This window comes from Pinus tabuliformis, chromosome Q (assembly GCF_031772625.1).
Source record: "Pinus tabuliformis cultivar Carrire ecotype Pingquan chromosome Q, CPIR1, whole genome shotgun sequence".
Classification (NCBI taxonomy): Eukaryota; Viridiplantae; Streptophyta; class Pinopsida; order Pinales; family Pinaceae; genus Pinus; species Pinus tabuliformis.
The window spans coordinates 1,292,321,129-1,292,333,939 of NC_142296.1; positions in this window are offsets into that span (position 1 = coordinate 1,292,321,129).

Here is a 12,811-nt window from a genome sequence, read left to right on the forward strand (position 1 = left end):
ATGGAAATTGAAGAAAATAGAGGCCTCATTGATAAAAAGGCTTATGAGGATCAGTGAGTAGGCTTGGTTAGTGTAAGCTTTTGATAGGTTTTGGTATAGCTCTATTCTATACTCTCTCTCTCTCATATTCTTGGAAACTTAGAGTTTTCTTGGAGCACTCTTGGAGAGTGCTACATACTTGGAGTTTTGGAGAAAGAAAGCAAAGGAAGAGTAGGAAAGCGTAAGAGGGCATCGCGATCAGCAGCTATAGTGAGTTTTTCTTGCAGGCACCGAGTTAAATGTATGTTTTCATCACTATTTTTGGCATGCATGGTATATGCATGAGGTTTATTGGGCATGATCTTTCATTGGCATGTAGGATTTCCTAGATTGATAGTGGAATTGTCTACCCTTGTTATTTCCTGGATAGTCATGGTGTTGTGGGTTTATTTCTTTGTTTTTTTGGTTGGTTCTCATGATTCCTTTAGCTTGATTTGAGTTACTACTTCCTGGAAGCCCTACTTGGACAAATGCTCTGGAAGGCCTGTAACAGCTTGGGTTGAGTTACTAGTCTTGGAAGCCTTGGTTGGAAAAACGTTCTAGAATCCCTTGGCGGGTTGAGTTACTATTCCTGGAAGCCTTGGTTAGACAAACGCTTTGGAAGCATGTTGGCATCTATGGTTTGAGTTACTAGTCCTTGAAGCCTTGGTTGGAACAAATTCTTTGGAGCCCTGGAAGGCTTGGGTAGAGACCAATCTAGTGGTGGTTTTATGATATCCGACCATGAGGTGGAAGCAAGGTTTGATGGGTTGAGCTGGTTTGGCCTCTAGAAGCCCTAGATGGTTTTGATTGATGTATTTTATGAGATCCCACATTCATTCATGTAATATGGCATGGGGATGATTGGCTGAAGAGAGATTTGTCTTAGCCATGTCTATGTTCGGGTGGTTCGTGGAAGTCCTGAACCTAGTTTACCTTTGCATCATTAATATGAGGTTATTTCTCCTTATTAATTCATGACTATTATAGTGGTTTACATGTGGATTATATGGTTTTTGTTTCCTTGGTATTTTTTTTTTATTATGTTGTTTATGACCATGTATTATGACAGTGACTATGTATTCCTCTCATCATGTTTTTACTTGTAAATGAATGAACAATGTATCTATGGCCTAATAGATTGAGTCATAAAGGCTTCTTAGCAATTTTGAGATAAGTATGATACCCCTATGCTGAGTTATGTTGTTAAGACTTGTAGATTTCATGTTTGTGACATGTTTGACGAAATACTTGCCATGGCTACTAGGGGTCCAGTTTGGTCCTTGTTCAAGTATTTCATTTGCATCATTTTTATGTTGTTATGTTTTAGTTCTGAAAGTGTCGTTGAGTTTTGGGCAATGACCTAGGCTTTGGGCTTGGAAAAGTGAAACAAATCCCAAATTTGCAGGCAAAGGTCTGAGGATAAAATTCCCCAAGCGCATGCCTACCCATATTGTGGGAGCGTTTGGATCCTCCTGGACACATGCTTGTCCAAATCAAGGGAGCGTATGAGGCTTTAATGGTCAAAAAACTCAGTGGGACCCAGGGATTAGTTACCTAAGTGGTTGGGATGGCTCTTGGGGGTGTTGTTGTTGATGTGGAAGGTTTGTGTGATGTGTTCCATCGGTTCCACTTACTTAACTAACACATAGGGAGTCAAATCATATCATAGTAACTTATCATCACATGTTTACCTTGGTTGATCGGTTACTTGGATAGATGTGGGAGGAGGGAGTTACAACAATTTTGTATGGCTATGATATTCACTCTTATGTCAGTAATGAAGGATGAGATGTAAGGCACTAATACCCATGCTTATGACAGTGATTACCTTTCGTTATAACAATGATATATGGTCGTGATACCTATGCTTATGGTAGTGATGTATGATAGTGTTATGACCATGTCACATAACATTGGTACATGCTCTTATGACAACAACATGTATGTTATTTATAGTTATATGAAGTTATCCCTTTAGAATTTTTGTGGAGGATCATGTATGATCCAGGGTTAGCCCTAGGTGGCATAATGTGATTGATGTTTAAATACTTGTGTCTCATCATAATTGTACTTTGTATCTCAGTTGAACTATGATTGACTAATATAAGAAGAAGAATTGATTATGGGTTTTCCTCCTTGTGGAATATTTCCCTGGTCTCTAACCTAAATCCTAGTGTCTCTATCGTGTATGTTTTTCTTCTAATGTTCATTTTTGTCTCGTTCCATTGTTTATTTTGATGTTCTCTCTATATAATTTCTTATGATGATATGGGGTGAATGAAATGTAAAAATGTTTAAGACTTTTAAAAATGCAATTATCTACATTACAGAACTATCTAGCCCTAAAATTAACATTAATATCATAAACGTAGTTGGTGCATTGCATAGGTAAAATGGCATGACTAACCACTCATACAAACCTTTCATAGTTTTGAAGACATTCTTCTAGGTATCTACTTCTCTAACTCCAACCTAGTGATATCCAGACTTTAAGTCCAACTTGGTGAAGTATTTCACTTGTTACAACTGATCTTGAAAATCATTTATCCTAGGTAGGGGGTACCTATTTTTTAGCATGATTTTGTTCAATGCCCTGTAATCTATACACATCCCCCAGGTCCCATCCTTGTTTGGTACAATGATGATGGGTTACCCACATGGTGATGTACTTGGTTGAATGAAACCTTATTCTAGTAACTATTAAAATTGTTTCTTCACCTTGCTTGCTTCTATAAAAGACTGTTTTTACAACCCATTGTTTGGAAATGGGGAATCTAGCAATAGTTGGATCTCATGCTCCACTTCCCTCTCGAATGGTAACCCTTTAGCCTCTTGGAAAACATCCTTATATGCCTATAGAAAATATTCCTGACATTGTTTCTATTTCTTAGTACAACCCTCCAAGGATGCCTTTCTACTTACTGACTCTTATACAAAATGGATTTCTCTTAAAAATAGTAAAACATACTTATTGCTAGAACTAATCAATTTCTTGGCTTGGTTAGTACTTACCAACGAAATTTTCAGCTTGTATTTATGTCCGTTGATGGTGAATCATTTTCCATGCTTGATGTGTTGGTATTGGTTGTATCTTCACATGAATATTGCATCTCACATGTACATGTAGGGACTTCCAAACACTACTATGCATACATCAAGGGGAACCACATCTAGTTCCACTTAATCAATAAAATTAGCACTAATATTAAATATAATTTTTCATTTTTTGTTATATTTAACTGTGCATCCTTATTTACCCATTCTAGTGGATATGCACTTGGATGATCATAAACTTCCAATCCCATTTTTTGACCAACTTTGCTGCAATGATATTCTCTTTGATCCTGGGTCAAATAGAACACCAATATTTGTCTTCTTGACCTATATCTTGATGTGGAAGAGTTTGTTCATTCCTTTCTCTTCCTATTGCTAAGGGCCGCTCATATTCACCTCCCTTTGCACTAACATATAGACAATCTTCTCATCCACATATGAGCTACTTTCAACCTAGTTTCTCAAATTGGTAGCTATGAGATTATTCTTTTTGTTGTCTTTATTTTTGTTCTTTGGGTTAAGCTCTAGATGCAACTTCCATCACTTCTCCTCTATATGGTCTTCACTGTTGCAGTGGTTATTGTCGTTACTGGGATATTTGCATTAGTGTGTTGTAGTTTTCGCCTTCTTATATTTCCCCCTTTCAACTTCTTCTTCCCCTCCTTAGAAGAATCTTGTTGTTCCTATGCTTTGATCCACTTGATTTCCCTTTCTTAAAGCCTCTGTTCTCTAGGTAGTGTGCATGTACACAAGCCTCATTCACTGATATAGACTTGAACAACATCACTTTCTTCTACATATGGTTGTGCAAATACCCTAGATATTTGACGAGTACATATGGGTTCTTTGGGGAGATACTTGGCATTATGGCCATCTTTCTGAGCTATGTGGTTTACTCTTGTACACTCTAACCTTGATTCTAACTGAAGTAGTCCCACTAGATCCACTAGTCCTCTACATACCCAATAGGGTAAAATTGTGACTTTATGAGGGTTTTGACTTCCTACCACTTATTCATTAGAGGATGTACCTCCAACCTAAAATTCTCTTTGGTTCTTTCCCACCAAGTTAGGGCATGGACCTCTAATTTTAGTCATGTAAATGAGATATTTTGTTCCTCCTCTATATGATGAACACTTAAATACACTTCTTGTTTTTGCAACCAATTATTTAGCTTCAAAGCGTTAATATTTCCTTAATAGATCTTGATATTGACATTTTCTTCCCTTTTGAATAGGGTCAGTGAATGATTCATGACACTCAAACTAGGTTGATCTTTTTCAGGTCCTTTCTTTGATTGGTTCTTTTTTTCTTCCCAATCTTTTGATCTCCCCTTTTATTCATCCTCTTCTTTAGAACCCTCTTCTCCTCCAAGTATCCCAAGCTTATTACTCAGGGATAGCATGAGGAGATTCAAATTTTGACTTATATCTCCAACTTGTGCTTCCAACCACAAAATCCTCTCCTCTATAGGATCAACAGGATTATTCACATATTCATCAACCATGATTAGGGTTTTGCGACTTTTGGCTCAACCGATCTTGATCCCTTGCAAATATCCACAATATACACAAATAAACTTTCTTTGATACCAATATGATCTATAAATTTTCATGGATATTCCACTGAACAGTTTGTCACAACAAATCTGATAAATAAATATTTAAAAATATGACATCTACACTTGTATGGTTTTATTTCTCTTTATAATTATGGATTTGTGGATTACTATTAATTTTTATGCATGTAAATTAAAATTATGCAGAAAATAGAGAATAGTAAAATATAAAATTACAAACACATTTGACAAAATATATGGTGTGGGAAACCCTTTCGGGAGAAATACCCAGCTAGAAGGTGAGGTCTTTCTACTCTCTTTCTCTGAATAGAAAATGTTTGTGAGTACAAATAAGTATGGAATGTGGCCCATGGGATATTATAATGCACAAATCCTCTCTAAGTGATTTATCTCCTATCCTCCCTTGGCTATTTTTATCATCTATGGAACAAATGCACTTGAAACAAATGGAACCCATTTTCCTCCTAGTGGCTTGGTTATAACATAGTCTGATAACCTAGTATTGGTTAGGTTTGACTACCTCAAATCTTAAATAGAGTTACAATATAGACTCTTCTAGATTCTTCTTCATCATAATCACGTGGCTAGCCCCTTTTTCATGAATAATGGGGGCTGACGTGGCATCCTCTCGAATTATGGTGATGAAAATAGGAAGGTCAACTTCTGAGTAGGATAACTTTTGCATACGAACTCCGATTGATGTGATTCTTAAAGGTCTCTTATGAAAAAAGGTGCAATGCTAAAGTAGTGTTATAACCCTACTTGCCACTCCATTATAATGAGAGAAACCCAATATCAACTTACCATAGTTTCTAACTAAAATTCATCCCCTTTCACCTTTCCTTTTACTTATGTGAGATTTATCCCATGTTAAAAGGGTGAAATTACATAATTGAGTAATTTCGCATAATTATTTTGCCAAAATACTATAATTATGAGATAATAATTAATTCATAATTGACAACAATTGAGAAAAAACTCATAATTGTTGAAAAGGTTTCTAGATTTTGTCAATCCCAAGGAGATCAAATTGACCCACTTGTGTATGAGTTGGCTAGGGTTCCATTATTGTAGAATTTTCCTAACTTCTTAAGCCCCTAGGTGTCTAGATACATTCTCTCGGAGGATAGAATGAACCTATATAATCTTACTTAGAGGAAAGGGGGTTAGATATAGCATCCATATAGCGTGAGAGCTCTATTGTATTGGCAGGAGGATACCATGCTACAAGATTGAGGAGAGGATCTCACTTGTGAAGGTATATTTGTATCACTTTGTTTATGATCAATAAAAATGAATGTTCCCTTTCTTATAGATTTGATTTTATAATCAATTATTCATGTCTATTTTATTTATTTAAGTTGACGGTCTTCTGCAGAAGACTATTTGTGATCCTTTTTTGGTGGTTCTTGTGCATTGGTTATAGATTTATTGTAGAGGTCAATATCTCCTGGTTGGAGAGAGGAATATTTGCATTGAACCCAACACTCTTCGCTATTCTGTGAGAATAATAAGTTTCAGCTCAAACCCTAGTTAGGAGCTACATGCGTGAATGATTATTTGGATGATATTTTTTGGGATCTGGTTGCTTGATTGAGTTTGGTAATATGTTTCTTGACCTAGTAGTCTTGTTAGGGCCATAAGACTGTATAGCAATGGATCCTAGTGGTTGTGTGTAACTTTCCACAATAGTAAGTTCCATTCTAGTCCTCCAAGTTGTAAAGTTGGAGTTATCATTCAACTTCTCTTCAATATTGAAGTAGGAGCTAGTAATCTTGCTCAATAAATTTGATTCCCTATAAGCCATAAAAGTGTCTCAAAGGGGTGTTCTCTGGTCTCCAAAGGCTAATATTCACCTCAACTTTGATACCATGTTAATTTTCACAGTGTTCTATGTTGTAATAATCACTTAAAACAATTCCATTCACTTTCATTCACCCTAGTAATAGTTAAGCAATTATTGATAGAACAGTAAGCAGTAAATGTACAATAGAAGATAGCCAAGCACAATGAGACACAAAGCTTTTGGTCAAAGGCCATGGAAAAACCCCACAAGGTGAAAACCCAAAATAAATTATTCTTCTTCTATTATTCAATCAATGTTCAATAATAGATACATATTCCAAATAGTACATCCATAAACCAGTTAAAGTCACACTTTGACTATCTAAGTCAAAACTAGTCAATAGAGAGAGAGAGAAAGACAGAGGGATGAAATTTGATCTATGGAATATAGTCCACCTCATTCAACGAACCTCCTAAAATTCTCAGTCCAAATCATAGTCAACTCTATAGTCAAATCACAGTCAACCTTGTAATCAATGCCCTGAAATATGTGCTAGAAATTTCATCAACTCAGTCAAATATTTGGCCTTCAAGTATAGTCAAATAGTCTGTTAAAATAGAGTGAAACTATCCTTCATATTTTGGTAAATTTCCATAGTCAAACCCTATGGTAAACCCTACTCAACCTTGCGGTCAACTTCTAAAAACGTGCCCATAAAAGTTTGGTCAAAGTATCCTACAATTCAGCCTTCCAAGCCAATTGAGAAATTCGATAAAATCAGCAAAGAATAACCTCAATCAATAGAAGTCAAAGCATCCCAAAACCAAAATTCAATGATAGTTAGAATTATCTCTCTCTCCTCCTTTGCATGTGTGGATCTCCTCCTATGAATTTTGGATGATTTGTTGTGATGATGTGATGCCCAAATGTGCTCGATTGACAGATTATTTATATGCATCTTTGGAGGGGTCATTTTCTTTGGTGGGGATGACTTGAAGTATTTGAGTCTGACTTGGTCAAACCCACAAATGTGACTTTTTCTTCATGATTTTCCCATTGAAATTCGAACCATAGCTGTCAATTTTCAACAAAACTTAGCATCTATATCTGAACTAATTCTCTTGGTAAATCCATGCAACCTCAAAATTGCATTTATAAAAGCTTGAGCTACATCACTTCTTATGTAAGTCGAATTTATGGCCACAAAGTGAGGGGTCTTATTCAATTTATTTACCATTAACATAATGGCATCATGTTTCTTGGTTGTTCGTGGCAACCCTGTGATAGAACTCATGGAGATTACTTCTTATTTCCATTCTGGAATAAAAGTAGGTTGTAGTAATCTGGATGGGTGTTTGCAGTTGGCCTTTACTTGATAACATTCAATGCATTTAAAAATAAAATAAGCCACCTCCCTTTTTAAATTAGGTCAACACTAAAAAAATTTAATGGATGTTAATGTCTTTTGATAGTAGGGTGTCAAGAATATGGCTTTGCATGGAATTATTTTAATATTAACTTCTTCGAGTCACTCTTCTTTGGCACATACACCCTATTTTTAAATCTTACTAGCCCATCCTCAAATAATGTGAAATCATTTTCCTTCAACCCTCCTGATTCTTGCTACAATTTTTCCTTCAATTGTTGGTATTTTTCATCTTATATACCAGTCACGTTGACTCTCTTATTGAGATCAATATCATAAGAACTTATGGAAGATATATGGTTTAATTGCAACCTTTTGTTGAGTGCATCAACTACTCTATTTTCCTTGCCTTTAATGTACTTGATCTTGAAGTAAAACTCATTTATTGTGGCTAGCCATATAGCTTGTCTAGCATTTAGTTTGGGTTAATCAAACAAATACTTCAGCCCTCCATGATCTATCATCAAAGTGAATTTATTACCTAGAAGATAAGGTCTCCACATCTTTAATTCATGGATGATGGAAGCCAACTCTAAATAATGTGTCACATAATTTTTCTCGTGCTCATTCAATTTATGGAATTCATAGCATACACTTGGCCTTCTTTCATCAACACTCTTCTAAGTCCTTGTTTGTAGGAATTTTTGCAAATCATGGAATCCTTATCTGGATCTTGTATTTTTAACGATGGAACATGAGTGAGTAAGTGTTTCAGTTTCTCAAAGCTTGCAACACATTCAACTTTCATTCAAACTTGTGCCCTTTCTTTTGCAATGTTGTGATTGGGTCACCAATATTGGAGAAGTTTTTGATGAACCTCCTTTAATATCCTGCCCATAAATGATTTTATTTCAGCCACATTTCTTAGTGTTGGACACTCCATGATGGCCTTGAACTTTTATAGGTCAACAGCCACACCTTCCTTTGAGACCACATGTCCCAAATACTAGATGGGATTGTAAGAACTCGCGTTTGTTGAGTTTTTCATACAACTTGTGTTCTCTTAACATTTGTGACACTGCAACTAAGTGTTCTTCATGCTCCTTCTTAGTTTTTTCATAAAGAAATATGTCATCAACAAATAATACTACAAAGTTAACTTGTCTAGGTAAGGATGCAGTGCATTGTTCATTATGCACATAAAATTTGTAGGTGCATTAGTAAGCCCAAAGGGAATAACCACAAATTCATAATGCCAATACCTTATCCATAATGTTGTATTATGGATGTCCTCATCGATGATATGCACTTGGTGATAACCAAACCTCATATGAACCTTCAAGAATATTGTTTCCCCTCTCAATTGATGAAATAAATCATGAACTTGTGGAAAGGGATATATGTTTTTAATGGTAACCTTGTTTAGCTTCCTGTAATTTATACATAACATGAGTGTGCCATATTTCTTTTTTAAAAATAAGACAGTTTCTCTCTAAGGTGACACAGTGGATCTTATGTCACCTTTTTACAACATCTCCTTGAGTTATAACTTCAGCTTTACTAATTTAGGGGTGCTCATTTGATAAGTTTCTTTGGATGTTCGTGTTGTTCCTAGTAAAAGTTAAATAGGGAAATCCACTTCCCTGTGAGGAGATAAGTTAGGAATCTCCTCTGGAAACACATAGTCATATATTTTTAAGGTTGGGTGCTGCAATAAACTATTGTTTTCATTTGCCTCTACACTATATTTGCACAACAAATATTATGTATCCATTTCGGCAACTTTGTTTAGCTTGCATAGTTTTGATCACCCACAAGGCCTTCACTCAAGGAACCTCTAACATATCACGTGCATTCATAGCATAATAAACAATACCCCTAATTTTAATACATATTGGAAAATAAATCTAAAAATCACATTCCCTACCAATACGCACCCAATACACCTTCCCAATTTAAAAAAACCCTACTTTCACTAGATATTGTAGGTATCCATTTTTTCATGAACATTTTTTATACCCCTTTATATTTTTTCATTAACTTTGAGTTCCATTTTTTATACCTACCAATAGAAAAACACTTTACCACTTAATATATGCTCAATATATTATGTCATTTTTTCCTCAATATATATTCCCCAATATGAACCCACGTGCTATGGTATTGCTCCCACAATGGGGCCCCCATGGATCACCCTCACTGATATGGACTTTATCTTTCCTTGTAGCACCCTTTGTTCCCTATTCTCATCAAGGTATTCAATTGATTTTTTAAAGTAGTCCACTTTGATGTGATGCAGGGATAGCTAGTCCATTCCTAAGGTCATACTTTCCTAGTGGCAATATGTTAAAATTGGTAGTTGTATCCATGTCTTTCAGCATAAAAGGATGGGACTTAACCAAATTATCCACTCTTATTTTTGTTCTTGTGGACAAATGGACCAACCATGAATTCATGTGTTCTTCTTTAGATAAATTGTATTATTCAACTATTATTGGATTAACATAGCTGAAATTTAATCCCATATCAATTAAAACAGAGATTTTTGTATTACAGATCATACCTTCTAGTGCAATAATTGATTCCTAGTGGTCAGCATATTTGTTGTCAATAGCAACATAACTTTTTGGCACATTATGAGCCACATCCCTCATAGTCTGATCTTCCTATGCATTGTACAATCTCTTACCAATGTTCCTTTGTTAGTGGTGGTCCTTTTTCCAGTGGATCTCCCTGCGAATCCAACATTTTAGGGGTTCTCTTCCTTCACTTACACCTTGTTCCCCTACAGACTAGTTAATGTGTCCCTTATTATCTGCATTAAATGTTGGTTGGGGTCCCCCTTGATTAACTGAAGTTGCATTTGTCCCCTTTGTTGATTTTTGTGGTTTCCAATTCTTCTTATGCCCTTTGTCCTTATATTTTAGACTAACCTTAGTCCTCCACATAGCCTCATGATCTGGCATACATTTGAACTTATCATAATAAAAAATCAAATTTTTTATCACATCATCTAGCATTTTGAGTTCACAAATGCAATTTGGCCCTTGAAGTTCGATGGCAGTCCACTGAGATATCTTCAAACTTTGGCTTTTTCCTCCTTGAGATAAGGTACATATCTCAACAACTCTAGAAAATTGGTGGTGTATTCTTCATCAAACATAGGTCCCATTTTGATTTCATGTAAATCCTTGGCCTTGTTGTCAAAATACCTCTCAAAAAGGTATTTTCTTTTGAAATATTCCTTAAAATCCCTCTAGGTCAACTCTTCCTCTCTTATTCCTTTCACATTCTTCAAATCATCCTACCAGATGTTATCCTTGCCTTTCAGATTGAAAGTGGCCACCCTTGCTTTCATTTTCTTAGAGTAGTTGTGTATTGTAAATAATTTCTTCATCTAAAGCAGCCATGCTTTAGCATCTTCTACCTTCTTCACTTCACCATCAAATGTAGGAGGCTTGGCTTTCATGAACTTTTCTGGCATATGCTCCTTTTCCCTCGTATGATGATGGTGTCTTCAATGAGTGTCTTTGGATTGTTTCTCATGGTTCCTTGTCCTTCTATCATCTATTAGAGTACCTCCCCTTACCATGTCTTCACTTCATGGCCTATGCCTTTTCCTAGATCTACTCTTACATGCTCCATTAGTATTTTCCTCTTTATTTCTTTTTTTAATGATATTTTCTTGATCATGTGGCTATCTCCCAATTCATGTTGCTTTTTATTTGTAATTCTAAGAGGATTTGCAGTATTATTTCATTCACCTAATCTTTCTCTCCTTCTGCCCTGACAAGCTTCTCTTGAGCCCTGATAAGATTCTCATTATTATCTTTTCAACTCCTTATTTTAGTGCTTAAACTCAATGTATCCATCCAATCAGGAGAGTTTTCCTCTCCTACCTTTTCAACCAATTTCTCTTCCGGTTCATGTTGAGACTTAGCAATTCTATATTGCACATCCTGCAACCCATTCCTTTACTCCTTATTACTCTTTGATGTCTTTGATATGTTTTCATCCACACACATAATTGTTAGATCAAAACATAAACACATAACTTAAATCATCACCTTGACTTGTTATTATAGAGTTTGTTGGTGCAAGGCTAGCTGAAACATTTCATCTCAAGTTAGTGCATTCATAATATTAAAATCATGTCAAAATTAGTACTATAATCATATATCACAAACAATATAACAAGCAGCACATATTATCAATCCATGTGAAAACTAGGTTTTAGCACATCAAACTATCCTAAAGACTCCCCTTATTTCCAATGGTCTAGTGTTATACCTCTTCTTTGATACCACTCAATAACATACCCCCATCCACCCATAGCCCATACTAAAGGTAGAAGAAAATCTTACTATCATCGACCTAAACTCCAATGTCCTATTATGGAAATGGAGTCATAAATTTTGTTATTTTTCCAACTCCTCAAAGCCCAAAATTAGCATTTTCACTACATCCATCTCATCAAGAGCTTTCTGATGATATAAAATTATGCTCAATCTAACTCTCAAATTGAAAGACATGGCCATTTAAATATTTCCCCAATGAGCTCTTGGCATGTCACTCAATTTTTCCTTGTAGCACCCATGTGGTGCCCATACGGCATCACAACTTACTTCCATGTCACCATGCATTCGAGTCCATGTCATGTATTTCCCCGTTGCATGCCATCGTGGCATATGCCATATTTCTACTCATGGCCCCACCGAACTTGTTCTATTTTTTTTTCTGCATTATAGAAATTTTAGCCTGTAGGTACAACATAATACACACATCCCCCCTTTTTCCAATCAATGACTTACATCCAACGCATAAATCGACAGTTGGGATCAAATGAGGACCCCCTCACCCCCCTATTTATGTCATGTGGTGGGGGGGGGGGTCCTTCATTATTGGTTTTATTGATGGTTCAACACCAGATATCAGATGGTTGATATTCAACCATGCCAAATCGACAACTTGAGTGGGGTTTACCCCCTTGGAGTAAAGAAAGGAA